Source organism: Lactuca virosa, chromosome 4 (assembly GCF_052849685.1).
Source record: "Lactuca virosa cultivar CGN04683 chromosome 4, Lactuca_virosa_CGN04683_v6, whole genome shotgun sequence".
NCBI lineage: Eukaryota > Viridiplantae > Streptophyta > Magnoliopsida > Asterales > Asteraceae > Lactuca > Lactuca virosa.
The window spans coordinates 163379025-163395548 of NC_136429.1; positions in this window are offsets into that span (position 1 = coordinate 163379025).

Here is a 16524-nt window from a genome sequence, read left to right on the forward strand (position 1 = left end):
CCAAGCATGCACACTATGTTTACCTACGGTCCTTACTTTGTGAAATAGATCAATTGTAAACATTTCCAACGATACTCATTTCACAATTCCAAATCCTTATTGTAAGTGTGACAATACCAAGTTCTTGCCACTTACTCTAATTTGTTAGATTCTAAACATATATGCAGTGATCCTTTTGTAATGACTATGTACACAAGTCACAGAGACTTTTTCAATTACAAAACATTCCATTCAAGATTGTTACAAGACAATTCCATAAATCCGAAGTCTCATATTCAAAGCACATTCCTTTGAACATCCTTCTTGCATAAAAGTGTCTAACTTTCTCATAGATTCTTGATATCCAACTCCCATTATGGAAACATTTCCATATTTTCCATATGACAACTCATTGTTAATAGAATCCTATCTATTCATAATAATGTCAATATGGTCCATCATTACTATACTTCAAACTATCCATAAGCAACCACTCTTTGGCGAACCTTGGATTGTTCTTAGCAGTTGTTTAATAACTTTAGTCATATACAGTTCTAGTCCTTTTCCCTCTTAATACCCTAGGCATTTGGAAAATTAGAACACATGAATATTATAGCATATGAAATCGATCCTATACCCGAAGCATATGGGATACGATTCATAATGTCTTACATAAAGACATGATACTTGACCAGTCTTTTGCTATAATATTTCCATATATAGAATTTCCAATGTTGAAGCATTTCAACATGGTATTCATATAAATCCTTGACTAAATTTGATTAAAATCTCAATCTAAACTTTTTAGAATTGAAATGAAGTATAAGATCCTCTCCCTTAATTATAGCAAAATAACTTTTCAACCCTGCAACTTTGCGAATTGAAAACTTTGTTTTCTATAATTAACATTGCTAACTTGCAACACTTACTATAATAATTATGCTCCCACTATCATAACAATCATTTTGTTACTTTTATAACATTTATGCTCGCAGTAGCTGTGACATAAATCCAGAAATCAGCTGGACTTCTAGAAATCAATACTTTATTGACTTTCTTACCAAAGTTCAGATTTCTGACACGAGATGCTTCGATAAGCCTTTATCTAAGCTCACACACCTTTTATTAAAAAGCTCATATGTGTGTCTTAACAATTTTAGAACTTACAGCAATAAGTCTCAAATGTTTAGATCTTTTGCCATTTCTCACAATTCGAACTATGAAGAGGGATGCCGTAGTCATAATCGAATTTGAGAATGCAAATATCACAATTGCTAACTCTTTAAAATCTACTTAGTGAAAGAGTTTCCTCACAATGATTTTCATGAACTGGAGAGAAACCTTTGCCACTTAGATTTTATGGTGTATGTGTTCCTATCCATGTGAATTTGTCATAACCATAATCTTAAGACAGGGTTAGTGACAAATCCAAACTCATATGGACCAAACTTGTTCAATCTTAATTTCTTGCCACCTGGAAGCTAAAGGGCCTACCATGTCTTCCAAGTTATTATGCAAACAATTGAGAACTCATAGAACTCACATGCATAGTCAACTTCAACTGGAATGGGCACGAAAACAAGAATATGTCAACACGATAGGTTACAAACCTCAAGTCGTGTGCTAATGATTAACGATGAGTTTACTCTTGATTAGTTCTCGAAACGTTTCGAGATCTTTAAGACTCTCACTAACCTCTTGACATATAAGATTCTCTTTGTCAAGAGACATTAATTGACAACAAATATTCAAGAGTTAGTGCGATTTCTTATCAAGACAAACACTTTTGACAATCGGTCTTAGTTGATCTTTGTTTTATCCAAAACATTACAACTTACCAATTTCAAATGTACTAGAGTAGAAAACATTTTACTCTACATTTGCTGATATGTCACTCAATGTACAATCTTGGAGTATGACTCTAAGATTTGATTTTGGAACAAAGTATGATTCATCTCAATTGATTTAACCATTTCAACAATTCCTGATTCCTCTTCTTAGCCAAACAAATTCACTAAGGCGTCCTTAGAGGATCAAATTGTGATATGGTTTTCATAATCATTAAGATGATCATAAAACACGATACTTAAGTACTCTCCCATCTTTTCAGATTGGAGAAACTTTTATCTTTCTGCCGACTTTGATTCTTCTTATTCGTTCTGCTATACATTGAGACTTTTCAATGACTCGGAATTATACTTAATCTTGTAAGCATAACCATATCTACTAACTTTAGTAAACCATAACGAATAGTCTTATCGTTCTTTGTGGTGGACCTGATCAGCGCACAACCAAGTGTACCCGATCCCCTGGTCCTTCACTTAACTCACCTCTGTATGTGAACAAGGAATTAGTCTTAATTTCCCAAGGATGAAGGTTCTCATTCATCATACAATACACTTGCATGATCTCAAGTTTCTGTCCAATTGAAACTTGGGTGATGAGAATCTTTCCTTATTTGGTAAATTTAAAAACTCCCACAAACGAAAGAATCAAATCCATATTGCTAAAAATACAAACATCAATTTTCACATATGCTATTGCAAGGAAATATAAAATAAGATAAAATAAATCCTTTTCTTTATTTATATAATTGTGGAAAAACTTTTCCTTACAATGTAATTACAAATGAAAACTATGTTATTACAAATTTCTAAGCAATCTATCATAACTCTTAAACAGCAGCCCAAAAATCCAATCATCGAACCATGCGATCGAAATCCATCTCTTCACGATCAGACTCTGCATGCCTTTCCTTTAAGCTTCCTTTGATCCTACAAAACATCAAAATGTAATCTTATCACATCATGTATTAAGAATCTACAAACATAAATTTAATAGAGTTAGATAGTGGACTTACCTGAAGTAGAGTCAAACTTTTTTTACTTTACCTTATCTTAGATCTTTCAGTTATTCAGGACAGCTTCGCTTCCAATGTCCTTTCAAATGGCAGTAGAAATCTTTGGCATTTGCACATGGAACTATCTCAGAACTGGCTTTTCTCTTATGGTCAAATCTTTTGACCATAGCTAATTCCCTTCCCATAGGAGAAGGGATCTTTTCTGGACTATCTATGACATTGCCTATGTCCATGGCAGCTTGGGAAGTAGATCTTCCAATAAAATTTGCTTGACCATTGCGCCAAAGCATTTCTGATTCAGCATCAATAAGCAAATAGGTAAGATCAATGAGGGTCACGTCGCGGTCTATCATATAGCAGTCTTTAACAAACTGACTATATGACACGGGAAGTGACTGAAGAACCAAGTCAGCAGCCAACTTCCTCGGGAAAACGACACCCAACATTCCCAGCCTGTCAATGTGTGACTTCATCTCCAAGACATGTTCACACACAAATCTTCCATCTTCATGTTTGCTCGCCAATAGGGCCTGAGTGACCTTGAACTTTTCAAGTCTTCGAACTTGTGGGTCAGGGAGAATAATTGGAGGAGGTGGAGGAAGTGAAGTATGATATTGTGGAATATCATCTTCATTTGGAAAGCTTTTTCCAAAAGATTCAAGAAGACCATAGTTGTCTGAACTAGACATCTACAAGGGAAAAATTCAAGTTAGTTGATTTAAGTCCTTAATACAACACCCAAAACGAAATATTAAGGCTAGGACCCAACACAATATTTTACAATTGCGAAGAGGGATGCAATAATCTAATTGTAAAATATTTGAAGGTAGGTAATGACGATTTACCAATTTCCACCATGAAAAACGAAATAGATTATTAAGTTTTAATTGGATTGAAATTCCTAGATTCTTTGAGATTCATTAAACTTTTCAATGTCATGTTTAAATCTCGATTGTGCCCTTCAAGTTTGTGACTGGGATGCCGAGGATCACAAGCAAGGTGTGACTAACCATGCAAATTAGCTTGGTACATGTCACAACTGGCATTTTAGCTAGGAAATTTTGTTTTCAGGTAAACATCAACTACTGTAAAAACGTGTACTCTAAGTGAATATCATGCTATATGATAACATGAAATCATCCATTTGAATCCAAACTCTTGATTGAAGTTCAAAACCTAATACAGTACATCTCATATGTTCAACTATGGATTGAAAACCCTAAATATCTCGGTTCAAGATTTATTATGGGCTAGGATTCTCTTATTGGGCATAATGGACCAATAAACTTTCAATTTGACTACATTGGGCCTAGGAACCCTATTTGGGCTCTAATTGGACCCACATTCCATGAAATTAAAGTATTTTGGGCCATGTGGGCCTAGAATAATTTATTTTATCTCTAACAGGCCATAATGGGCCGTAAATGGTTTCATAAGCCTTATTGGGCCAAAAACCACATAAATGTTTTCTTGAATCTCATTGGGCCTTAAAACACATTTCCTTCGCCATTATTGGGCTGTAAACGCATATGTGGGCCCAATGGGCCGAACGTTTTTATTGGGCTACATGTTTTCGATGACTATCAAGTTCAAGCCCAATGATTAATCTTTTTCTCCTACCCCTCTCTCATTCTTGGCTTTTAAAAAAAATTATAAATAATCTAATTAAGTGACACCTCACCTTTAACTAATGGACTTCCAAGCAAAATGCATCACATGTATCTAAACATCTACATATTAATCTTCTATGTATTAACCAATCTTCCTCTATCTCTCTTCTCTTATTACTCTCGGCCAAGAGCACCCACAACCACATTTATTTTCACTTCAAACACAATCCTTTCATGTCTCTCTAGAAACACCAAGAACTTCCTTCTTCCTCATCAAAAATCGTAGGTTGTGTGCGGGTTTCAAGAGCTTTTCATCAAGGTTTCAACCTCTTGGTAAGTTATCATCTTATACAAGTTGTTACCTTCCATTTTAATGCTAAGAACTCTTTCTTACAATAGCTTCATTTCGTGTTCTAACTTCCTAGAATCATCTAGGTTTGAAAACTTCTTCCAAGGAAGCACCCTAGGCCGAAAACATCTCCAATCTCCTTCCAAAATCGATCCAAACCTCAATGTGAGTTCATACCCCTTGTTTTTCGGTTTTACTATGTTTTGGGGGAGGATACAAGTTGCTTATGTGATAGATCTATGTATTTGTGCATGTTTATGTGTGTTTTCTAAGTTATATGTTGTGATTATGTGAAGAAACTTCATAGATCTCGAAAACTCTATCAAGTCTTGACAATATCTGTAAACTAAAACACTTTATGCAACTTACCATAAGGATTAAAGTGTTATACATGTTAAGGATGTTGAAAAACTAAGCAAAATCTTGTAAAGGGACCATTTTTGACAAAAAAAAATAAAAAGATGAAGCTTTTGTGATACTTACGGTTTTTCAAGGACCAAAGAGTCATTTTTGTATAAAAATGGGTTTTTATGATATTATGGCTTTTTGAAAAGGGCTAAAAGAGTAAATTTTTCACAAAATTGGCTTAAATTGGGCCTTCACGGTTTTATGGGCCAAAATTGGAAAAATTATGACTTTTGTGGATTAAATTGTCATTTTCAACAAATTTGAGCCAAAGATGTTGTTTTTCGGTCAAAAAGGGGCTGAAAATGCCAATTTTATTAAATTGGGCCGAAAATGTCAATTTTCATGATATTGGGTCGAAAATGCTATTTTTAACAATAGTGGGCTAAAAATGTCATTTTATTTGAAATAAGCCCATAAATGTAAACTTTTGGTCTTAAGGGACCTAAAGTGTCAATTTTATAAAAAATATGCCTAAATTGTAAATTTTCGGCTTAATGGGCCAAAAATGTCATCATTACAAAAGTGGGCTTTTTATGCCTGTTTAGAAAACAATCAAGTTAAAACAAACAATGTAATAACAAACGAACTAAATTCATCAATTACATGTTTATTGGGCCTAATACTTACAATCCATGTTATTGGGCCTTAGTGGCCCATTTACATGCTTATTAGGCCTGGATACAATCCATGTTATTGGGCCTTAGTGGCCCATTTACATGCTTATTAGGTCTGGATTACACATTACATGTTTATTGGGCCTTAGTGGTCCATTTACATGCTTATTGGGCCTGGACTATACATTACATCTTTATTGGGCCTTAGTGGTCCTTCTACATGTCTGTTGGGCCTCGTACATTCACATACATACTTATTGGACTTTTCAAACATAAAACATACACGGAAAACATTATACATAACATAATATAATATTCATGTAAACTCAGTTAAGGATCTAGTGAGACATGTCGGTTGACACCTCTAGAATGTACGATCGTAGCCTGTAGTTATAACCAGAGTCTCCTGGACGGAGAGCAAGAGTTTGTGTATAGATCTATACGGGGTGACACCCCACACCTAAGTTGTTCGCTACAGTTAGACTAGGCCATTCTAGGGTGACAAACCTTACCTTAAACAAGTTGGCGCCTGAAAACGCAACGACAGGCGAATTCGTCATAATCAAGTATGGTTAAAACGAATCACATAGAGATTCTCTACATCATAATTTTACGGAATACATATAAAATCTTGTCGATACGAAAACATACACACACTGATAATCGGTCTTAGGGTTTTGAGACCACAACACTTTTATAAACAGAAAATATCGGATTTTCTAGGGAAACATACAGTTAAACAATACCTTCTACTTACAACAGAAAATACAGGATTTTTCCGGATTACATTTTCATATACATTCCAAAAACAGAATACACACATGCATTAATACTTGATCTTGATACATCACTTTCAAACCATATTATAGAAAATATCGGATTTTCTGGTGTTTTACGAACAATACAAAACTTTTCATTCAAACATGCTTATGAACTCACCAACATTATATATGTTGAGATTTTCAAAATAACTTGTATTCTCAGGGAATCGTTAAGCAGAAAGGTCAATAAGAACATGTGGAATTTGTCGTATTTTGTTACCATCATACATTGATTATTATGACATGTAATTTATGATACTATACTTGATGTAAACAATGTTGGTTGTATTTTGATATGTATGATGATGGTGTTGTCTTGTTTCAATTATATACATTGTGATGATATTACAAGATGAAGTCACCCAAGCCCCCAGACTGTTTCTGCCGTCTGGTTCGGGGGTGTGACAGTACACTCAATGTTATAAATCACCTAATCAATGTGTCGGTTAACCACACACGCTCCATTGATCTATGATTAACATCAAGCTACCATTTGCCACACATTGTTAGTCCCAAATTAGTGTGCCGGTTAACCACACACGCTCCACTAACGACTTAACAAGGTGCAAAGTATAATTTCATGGATTAACACCATTTTCACATTTTCCTAAAGTAACTAAGATTAAGAATTTAATTAAAGTTTAGTTACTTTATAATTATCATTATACTTTTAACGAGAATTATTGTCCTATCCTACCCGTTCGGCTAATGACCCTCCACCAGTCAAGGAAGTAGTGGGTGAGAGTGGACACCCATTAAACTGTCATTTTATAGGCAATAACCTTATACCCCCCTTATAGACCGGCTTCGTGAATGAGGTCTACTAATGGTAAGACTGACTTGTCTATATATATATATATATATATATATATATATATATATATATATATATATATATATATATATATTATTAACCTATAATATTATAAAGTATAAGGGTTGAATTTTAACTTTTAAAACTCTAGGGTTTGGAATTAAAGTTTCATTAGTGAGACTTTAGAAATTCCAAAACTTGATGGCAAGTTTTAAAACTTGTCAAAACTCTTCATATCTATAACTTATGAGTTAATGTTGGTTTTATGAAAAGACTCTTGATTTTCCATAACTTGAGGACAAGTTATGGAGTTCATAAAAAACATTTATGAAAAGACTTTTCATGTTCCATAACTTGAGGACAAGTTATGGAAGTCATTAAAGAACATTTAGATCAATTCTAACAATGAAAAATACCATATAATTTTTTATAATCATGATCTAAACTAACTCATAAGTCAAAATAGTTTCAAATCAAATGATACAAGTAATTGGCTTAACATATAAACTAACAACTATCATAAGAATTTTGACAATTATATTTTGATGACTCTTGGAATTCATAACTTATGAGTTTAATGTTATTTTAATGGATGAGACTTTTCATTTTCCATAACTTGAGGACAAGTTATGGATGTCATTAAAATCATTTAGATCAATTTCAACAAATAAATTAATCATATAATTCATGATTGATCTAACTAAACTCATAAACAAGATAATATTAGGTCAACAATTTATAAATAACTTTGTTTATCATATAAACCAACAATTACTTTAAAACTTTGACAATTATCTTGTTATTCGATGAATATAATCAGTACCCTATAAAAAAAACTTTTTTCAATGATACAAAAACAGTTTGTAGTAGTGATCTCTATTCAGTCCAGGCCAAAAACTCGAAATTCTGCACACAGAGGCATCTAATCGACGAGTGCGTGAACTAGACTCGTCGAGTTGCTCTTTTACTGAGTGGACTCGTCGAGTCAGTTCATGGACTCGGCGAGTTCATCAGTCAGTAGCCAGAAAATCGATTTTTTCAACTTTGAAAAATAATAAGCATCAACTATCACAGAAAACAATCCTAGGCTCTGATACCACTGTTGGGTTTTGAGCACTATAACACTCCTATGGTGCACATGCAACCCTAAATGCTTTGGATCTATGTATTCTCTAATTATAAATGCATTTTCAATTTTTCCAAAGCATTCTCCCTAACTAGCATACAATTGAACAATTGAACAATACAACTAGTTAGATAACTCACCTCTTAGTAGGATTTGTAGTTCTCGGCCTTCAAAAGCTTGAGCACCTCAAGTGTGATGCCTCTAATGGTTCACAAACACCAAATGCAAGAAGAGGCTTGAGAGAATAAGTTACTTAGCACAAAATCATCTTCACTCTCTTAGAATGAATGGTGTAACCGATTTTGGCCATGAGGGGTTCCTTTTATAGTGTTGTAAATGCTAGGGTTGCACCTTGCAAACCCTAATGCTCCATGACCTTTCACATTCTTATGCTCCATGGGTTAAACCTCCATGGACTATCCATGGATTATCTCATTGATTTAGCCCATCTAAACAATCATGGATCATTGGCCCATACTATAAGAATCATGGATTTACATAATCAATCCCCATATATTTAATTAGTCTCTTTTGATCACAAAATTAGTTCCAAATTAATTCTTGATCAATACTAATTAAACAATATGATTTCTCAATTAGTATATTATACTTATAATATATAAAGAAATCACAAATAACCTTATTCTCAAAAGTCCATCCTATCAAATTGCACTGATGAAGGCAACCCAAAAGGACCATGCTACAATCGGGTCAAGTACATCCTAGTTACAGTTATGGGCTTAGACACCAAATCCAATATCCCGACCCTCTACATTTGATAGTGTTAAGCAATTGGCCTATCAATTGACTGAACAGTGTATCCATCAGGGTACCATGGCCCAGCAAACGAAACATAATCAGGGTACGAAGCGAAAGTTCTAGGGAAAGTCAAGAGGGAACTCCAAGCATCACAAACCCAAGCCAAAACCTATGGCTGCCTATGCCGCAATCACAAACACTCCCACCCTATCCAAGTCTTACATTGGAACTCTGCCCACTATACCAAATGCAACTTCCACCATGTTGGAAATTTCATAGATATGACCTGCAACAACTGTGGCATGAAAGGTCACATCACAAGGTACTGCAGAAAGACCCGAAACACTTTGAACTCAACCACTATTGCGGGAGGAAGTCGTAATTAATTCGAATGTAATCAACCAGGGCATTTTAAGAATGACTTCCCGAAACTGAAGAATCAGGGTGGCAAAGGAAGGGCATTGATGATTACTGTTGGAGATGCTCACCAGGAACCAACTGTGGTTACTGGTACATTTCCTATCAATAATATTTATGCTTCAATATTATTTGTGTTGGGTTTTAAGAACTATAACACTCCTATGGTGCACATGCAACCCTAGATGATTTGGATCTATGTTTTCTCTAATTATACATGCAATATGAATTTTCCAAAGCATACATCCTAACTAGCATACAATAGAGGATATACCATATAAAATCAAGTTAGATGTATACCTCTTGATGTAGTTTGTAGTTCTTGGCCTTTCAAGAGCTTAGCACCTCAAGTGTGATGCCTCAAATGGTTCACAAACATCATGAACAAAGGAGGACTTTGAGAGAGAGGTTAAGCACCACCAAAACCGGCTAGGGTTCTCTTAGAACTCTTAAAATGCTTTGGTGTAATCGATTTTGGATAAGGGATAACATATATATAGTGTAGGATTCCAAGAGTCATGGGTAAACCCTAATCCATACACTTAGGTTATGATCCATATCTCATGTGGGCTAACTCTTCATGGATACTTACATAAACTTAGCCCAACATGGATCAATAGCCAAAACACTATATATATCACTTATTTACATAATCAGTCCCCGTTAATTTAATTAGTCTCTTTTGATCACTAAATTAATTCCAAATTAATTCTTGATCAATACTAATTAAATAAAATGATTTCACAATTAATATATTATACTTATAATATATTAATAAATCATAAATAACCTCTTTCTCAAATATCCATCCTATCAGATTGTCCTGGTGAAGGCAACCCAAATGGACCATGCTACTCTCGGGTCAAGTACATACCAATTATAGTTATGGGCTTAGACACTAATCCAACAATTTGATATTGGTGCTGATGCAAGCTACATTGACCATAAGTTTAGAAGCATGCTAAACCATAAATCTTGCAAACTTAATGAGGCTTATACGGTAGAAATGGCAAACGACAAGTAGAAAGCGCCATAGACATACTTACCAATTGCCTCCTCACCCTGAATAACCATGTATTTCACGTCGACCTAATACCCATGACCATTGGAAGTTTTGATGTGATTATCGAAATGGATTGGTTATGGCCTCACCAAGCCGAAGTTCTATGCTATAAAAAAGTCATCCGGCTACCCCTACCCAAGGACGAAGCCCTTGTGATTTACAAAGATAAATCAGGGAAGAATTTAAGAGTCATTTCTTTCATGAAGGCAAGAAAAGTGATTATAGAAGAGATGCTTCGCTTTCTTGGGCCACGTGGTGGATATTCAAGGCAAGGATAAGGAAATCAAAGATATTCCACAAGTTTGCGACTACGCGGACGTATTCCCAGAGGATCTACCTGGACTACCCCCAGCCAGACGGGTTGAATTCTGAATCGACCTAATACCAGGTGCAACGTCAGTGGCAAGATCTCTTTATCATCTGGCACCATAAAAAAATGCAAGAACTGTCCAGTCAACTTCAAGAACTAATTGACAAAGGCTTTATCCAGCCAAGCTTCTCTCGTTGCTGCAACAGAGAATGAAGAGCTGCAACTCCTCCCTTTCTCTCCCAACCAATCAACCCAACCACCGAGGGTAGCTAAGAACTGCCGACTGTGAGGCCACCGGGAACCACCAGCCCTTCACCCTTTTGTCCCTGATTCGACGACTAGCAGCCCCTATCCTCACATTTCCAACGTTGTTGCTGCCCTCCCTTTTCCTTCCTCGTCCTGTGCTGCCAGACGCAAAGGAAACGAGGCAGCGGAGCTGCTATCGCCAGCCACCCGTCGCCACCTACCACCTCCCTGCCGCCACTGTTGTGATTGGTAGCCTCCTCCATCACCGGTGCCATCATCCCACTCCCTTCCCACCGTTGTTTCCTTTCTTTCCTTGCATTGAAAGCAACCACCACCGGTGGAGTTACTATCGTGGCCACCGAGAAACGCCACCACTGCCACCCCGCCACCGAGTAACCACCCTGTGGCTATCATCTTTCGACATCATCACCACCTTTATTGCCGTCGGTAAGCCACCATCACTCCCATTTTGTTGTATTGCGTCAGGATTTAAGATCAAGCCTCCGAAATTGATCGACCCAGCAAGTGGGTCTCGTTCATGTTCTAAAATCACGGACTGAGAATGGAAGGGACGCTCCTGTGCAAACGTTGTTACAATTTAATTAAATATATCCCTCAACTTTCTAACTTGTACAATTTTGACCCCTCCTTAGAAATAACTCACAGTTTAAGTCAAACTATCATTAAAATAGCTAAGATCAACCCCTCCCTTGAAAATCTTAACAAGATGGATCTGAAACTGTAACTTAGGCTGAGAATGTGCACTTTCAGCCCCTGTCTTGAAAATAAGTTACAAGGCCAGTCTCTTGAGGACGATTTTAACAAAAATTAAACCCTAGAAATTATTTGTGTTAATGAAAACCACCCAATACTTAATAATTAATACCAAAACTATCACTTTGGTTTATTAGGTAATATAAGTATACCCGGTGGTTCATTTTAAGAGCAAGGAACGTCACATAGCAATTTTCACGACAAGTTTCACACCACGAACCTCGTTCATGCTACGAAGGTGAGTGCTTATGACCCCTTTTTAATGTTTTATTATTTTGAGGGAGAATACATATGAAAAACATTTACCGATTATGAAATATGCATGTAAAAACTTATATCTAGTTATAATCAATATTTTATCAAAGTTTTATAACATAACTAATTTATGTTGATATACCTATGATATTGGTGTTTAAATATGTTACAAACTAGAAAATATAACTCATCATTTTCTAAACGATGTTATGATTTTACACGATAAATGCATGTCATAAAACGTGTACAACAAATGTTTATTAATTTTGTATCATTATATCTATATCATGCATGTATTTATATATATATATATATATATATATATATATATATATATATATATATATATATGTGTGTGTGTGTGTGTGTGTGTGTGTGTTTGTGTTGAAAATATATGTATTAATTATAACGCTCATATCTTGGAATTTATACATGCACTTGAGAAACTTACCATCTATTTAAGCGAGTAAAAGATACTTTTACGGATACATCGAACTTACTCGGCTTTTATAGGGAACTTTATCGTATATCATAGTTAATGGCCTTTATAGCGAGACACTGTTCATTACCTAAGTTTAATCACTTAGTATTCCCATTCGGATATAACCGTTAATCCTCAGAGCGAGATACGTATGTATAGATTTATACGGGTTAACACCCCCACCTTTGTTTCTAGCTACAACCTCGATGGATCAATCGATGCAGGTGATAAATATCTATAGTTTATCCACGACGTCCAATGAAGCGTCGTAAGGGGTTACATCTAGTCACCTAGCTCGGTTATAGAACTCACTATAAGCATTAACCATACTCTTTTATCTAGAAACCATTGACTCGGTTTCTCTTTTTATCAAGTATTAACTAGATCATTTATCTAGAAACCACGAATTCAGTTTCTCTCTTTATCAAACATTTTAAGTATGGATTTACTTATGGTTTATCTCTTTATCAAACATTTTAAGTATGAATTTAATTATAATTTATCTCTTTAACAAACATTTCAAGTATGGATTTAGTTATGATTTATCTCTTTATCAAACATGGTTTTAAATACAAAAGAATACTTTTTAGACCTTTAAAGTATCATTACTGTGGTTAGTAGAAAACATGTATCTCTCTGTTGACTCTCAAATTACATGTATTCTCAGGAGATCATTGAACCAGTTTTTAGCAGATGAAACGTTCATGGATTTCGGGCAACCTAGTTTTATCTAGCTTTTGTTTTATCGGCCTATCTGTTAAGGCAATCTAGGAACTTATTATTATTATGATTGTATGAACCTTGTATTTGAATCTGAAAGTGAAATATAGTTGTTGTATTGTTATTGTTGTAACTTGTGATGTATATTCAATTTGCTCGTGATCCATGAAATAAGTCGCACAGCCCGACATGTTCCGCCGCCTCGGCCGGGGGTGTGACATATACTTACGGGGGTGATATCTAGGCTAGATTTAGTGAGGTGTTTAAAGTGAGATTTCCAAACAGTATACTCTGTATACCAAACAGACCCTAACACCAATATGATCTTACCTGGTTGCTCCTTATCGGCTATAGATAAGATTTTTTGGGATTATTCCTTATCGGCTATAGATAAGATTTTTTGGGATTATTGAGGAACCTAGACTATCATCATTATAGTTACAATAATTATAAAACAAAGACTAAGACTTAGTGATATTTATACAAAGGTCACATCAAAGGAAAAACTAAAGTGTTAGGCAGAGCGCTGCCCAAATCACCAATCATCCACTTTTAACAACTGAGTGCATAGTTACTTCCATCTTACACATAGATATGAAGTATCTAGATGATTAAATGCTATATGTGCCTATTATCTGTGTTCTTGATATCTATGCTAGATGAAATTATATAACATGATTTAATCATATATGTATTTTGTACTTATAAAAGGGTTGAGGAAGATGAAATAATGATGAGAGGCCATGACTTTATATTACTATTGTACTGATGAACTAGTCATCTAACAGAGTATAGATGACGACCACAGACGATTCTAGACAGTCCAATGGAACGATGGCAGACTTGCAACCTATATGTGTTAATGAACCATATGTTCATTCGATGTACTTTATCCCCCCATTTCTGCCTTATTGACATGAATTGCTATGGAATCCCCGAAGTAGTATTGTTTATTCGATGCTTACGATGATCCTTATGATAGGTCCCTTGAGATCAATATTTTAGGATCAGAAAGTGAGAATAACGGGGATGGGTAATCAGGTTAATTCTTTGATGAAAAATATAATTAAAATATTTAATTATTGTGGGTTGAAACCCGTATGTGCTCACTAGGCTCCCAAGCCTGACCCACTCAGTTTCTTTGTATCACAGGTAGGGTATGCAGGTACATGGATGGTGATGTTTGGATCTGATGAGAGATCCGAGGAGATGTAGGCCATTGATATAATAAGATGTTGTAAGGTATGTTAAGACAAGTTCATGCTTATGTTTTGTATCAATTATAACATTCCAAGTTTATATATATTAATGAAAAACTATTTCTTCGAAAATGCTTTATTATCTCACATTGAAATAATGTTTTGGAACAAATTCCGTAAGAAAAGAATACTCTGAGTTAAATAAGCATAAATACAAGTTTTTTTTTTCGGGCCGTGAAAATAGGGATGTCACAGTTATATTACCAACTGTTGCGACTGTGGGTACTATTTCAAACAATATTTTCAAAAATGCTTATCAACTTATCAAACATTTTCTAAAAAACTTATTATATACCAATAAATCATATTCAAAATCAACAAAATAAAATAAAATAAAATAAAATAAAAAAACAGAACCCTTTAATGTTTATTTAATCATATATGTTTATTTTCAAACACACATATTTAATTGAGTTGGCCAACAATAAGCCCAAAAGCCCTAAGATTAGTCCAAGACATTAAAAAAAGCCTTAAAACTATGTATTAACACAATCCATGAGGTGATTCAAAATCCAATAACTAGGTCTAAAATAATAATGGACCAAAAGTTCAAGATATGCCCAATACTTAAGGTTGACCAAAACACTAACCAAGCTCAAATTTAAGACAACTAATGAAACCACTTATCGTCATATATATATATATATATATATATATATATATATATATATATATATATATATATATATATATATATATATATATATATATATATATATAATATTAAAGAATCTTAGTCATTTCATTTAACCAAAATTAATCATCTTTAAACAATAAAAGCTAAATGTTATACGATAACGATGTACTTCAACTCTTATTTGTTCCCAAAATTTACCTTAGACATCTTTTACCTAAATTTTCATCAAAATGTATCTTTAACACTTGATTCATTAACTTATTGTCTCATTTTATCTTTTTTGTTGATTTTTTTACGCATATAGGTCAAAACTTCTAGCCCCAAATTGTACGAGTTATAATATCTTGGCCGTTTTCATCTTTTTTGCATCTCCAAAAATATCCTTCAACCGATTTAGTCGATATAAGTCCTTCGATTACTAACCATCTTTATAATTACTATTTAGTTAGACAAATGTTTAAATAGTAATAGAAGTGTTTGACAAAAGAAAGCATATGTTAAGTCATATTCTGGTGTTCTATATAATAACTTTCAAACGTTTTTTCATCGAACCTATGCAAATATATCATACAAGCCAAATAGACGACTCAGTCACAAGCTTCCCAAATGTTGTTGCTTTATTCAACTAAGATTATTATGGAATGAGAAAATTATAAATCCATTTTGCTTAACTAAATTGATTGTAATCAGGACAATATTACTATCATCATGATTATTAACTTGTTGACACCACATTGTAAAAGTAACATGTCATGCTTTCTTTAGGATATCCAACAAATTTGTATTTTTTGGATTTTAGGCCTAACTTGGCTGAAGACCTGAAGTCTTGATGTTTAAGGTAAGCCTCGCGCCCCAGATCTTATGATAAGAAATGATGGAATTCTTCCCATTCTATACATGGTTTGGTTTCTTATTAACCATTTTGGTTTGAACCTTGTTTGATATGTGTGTAGCACTTTCTAGTTAATAACTTCAAAAAAAATAGTAGAAGATTTGTATTAATCATCATTGACCTTATCACA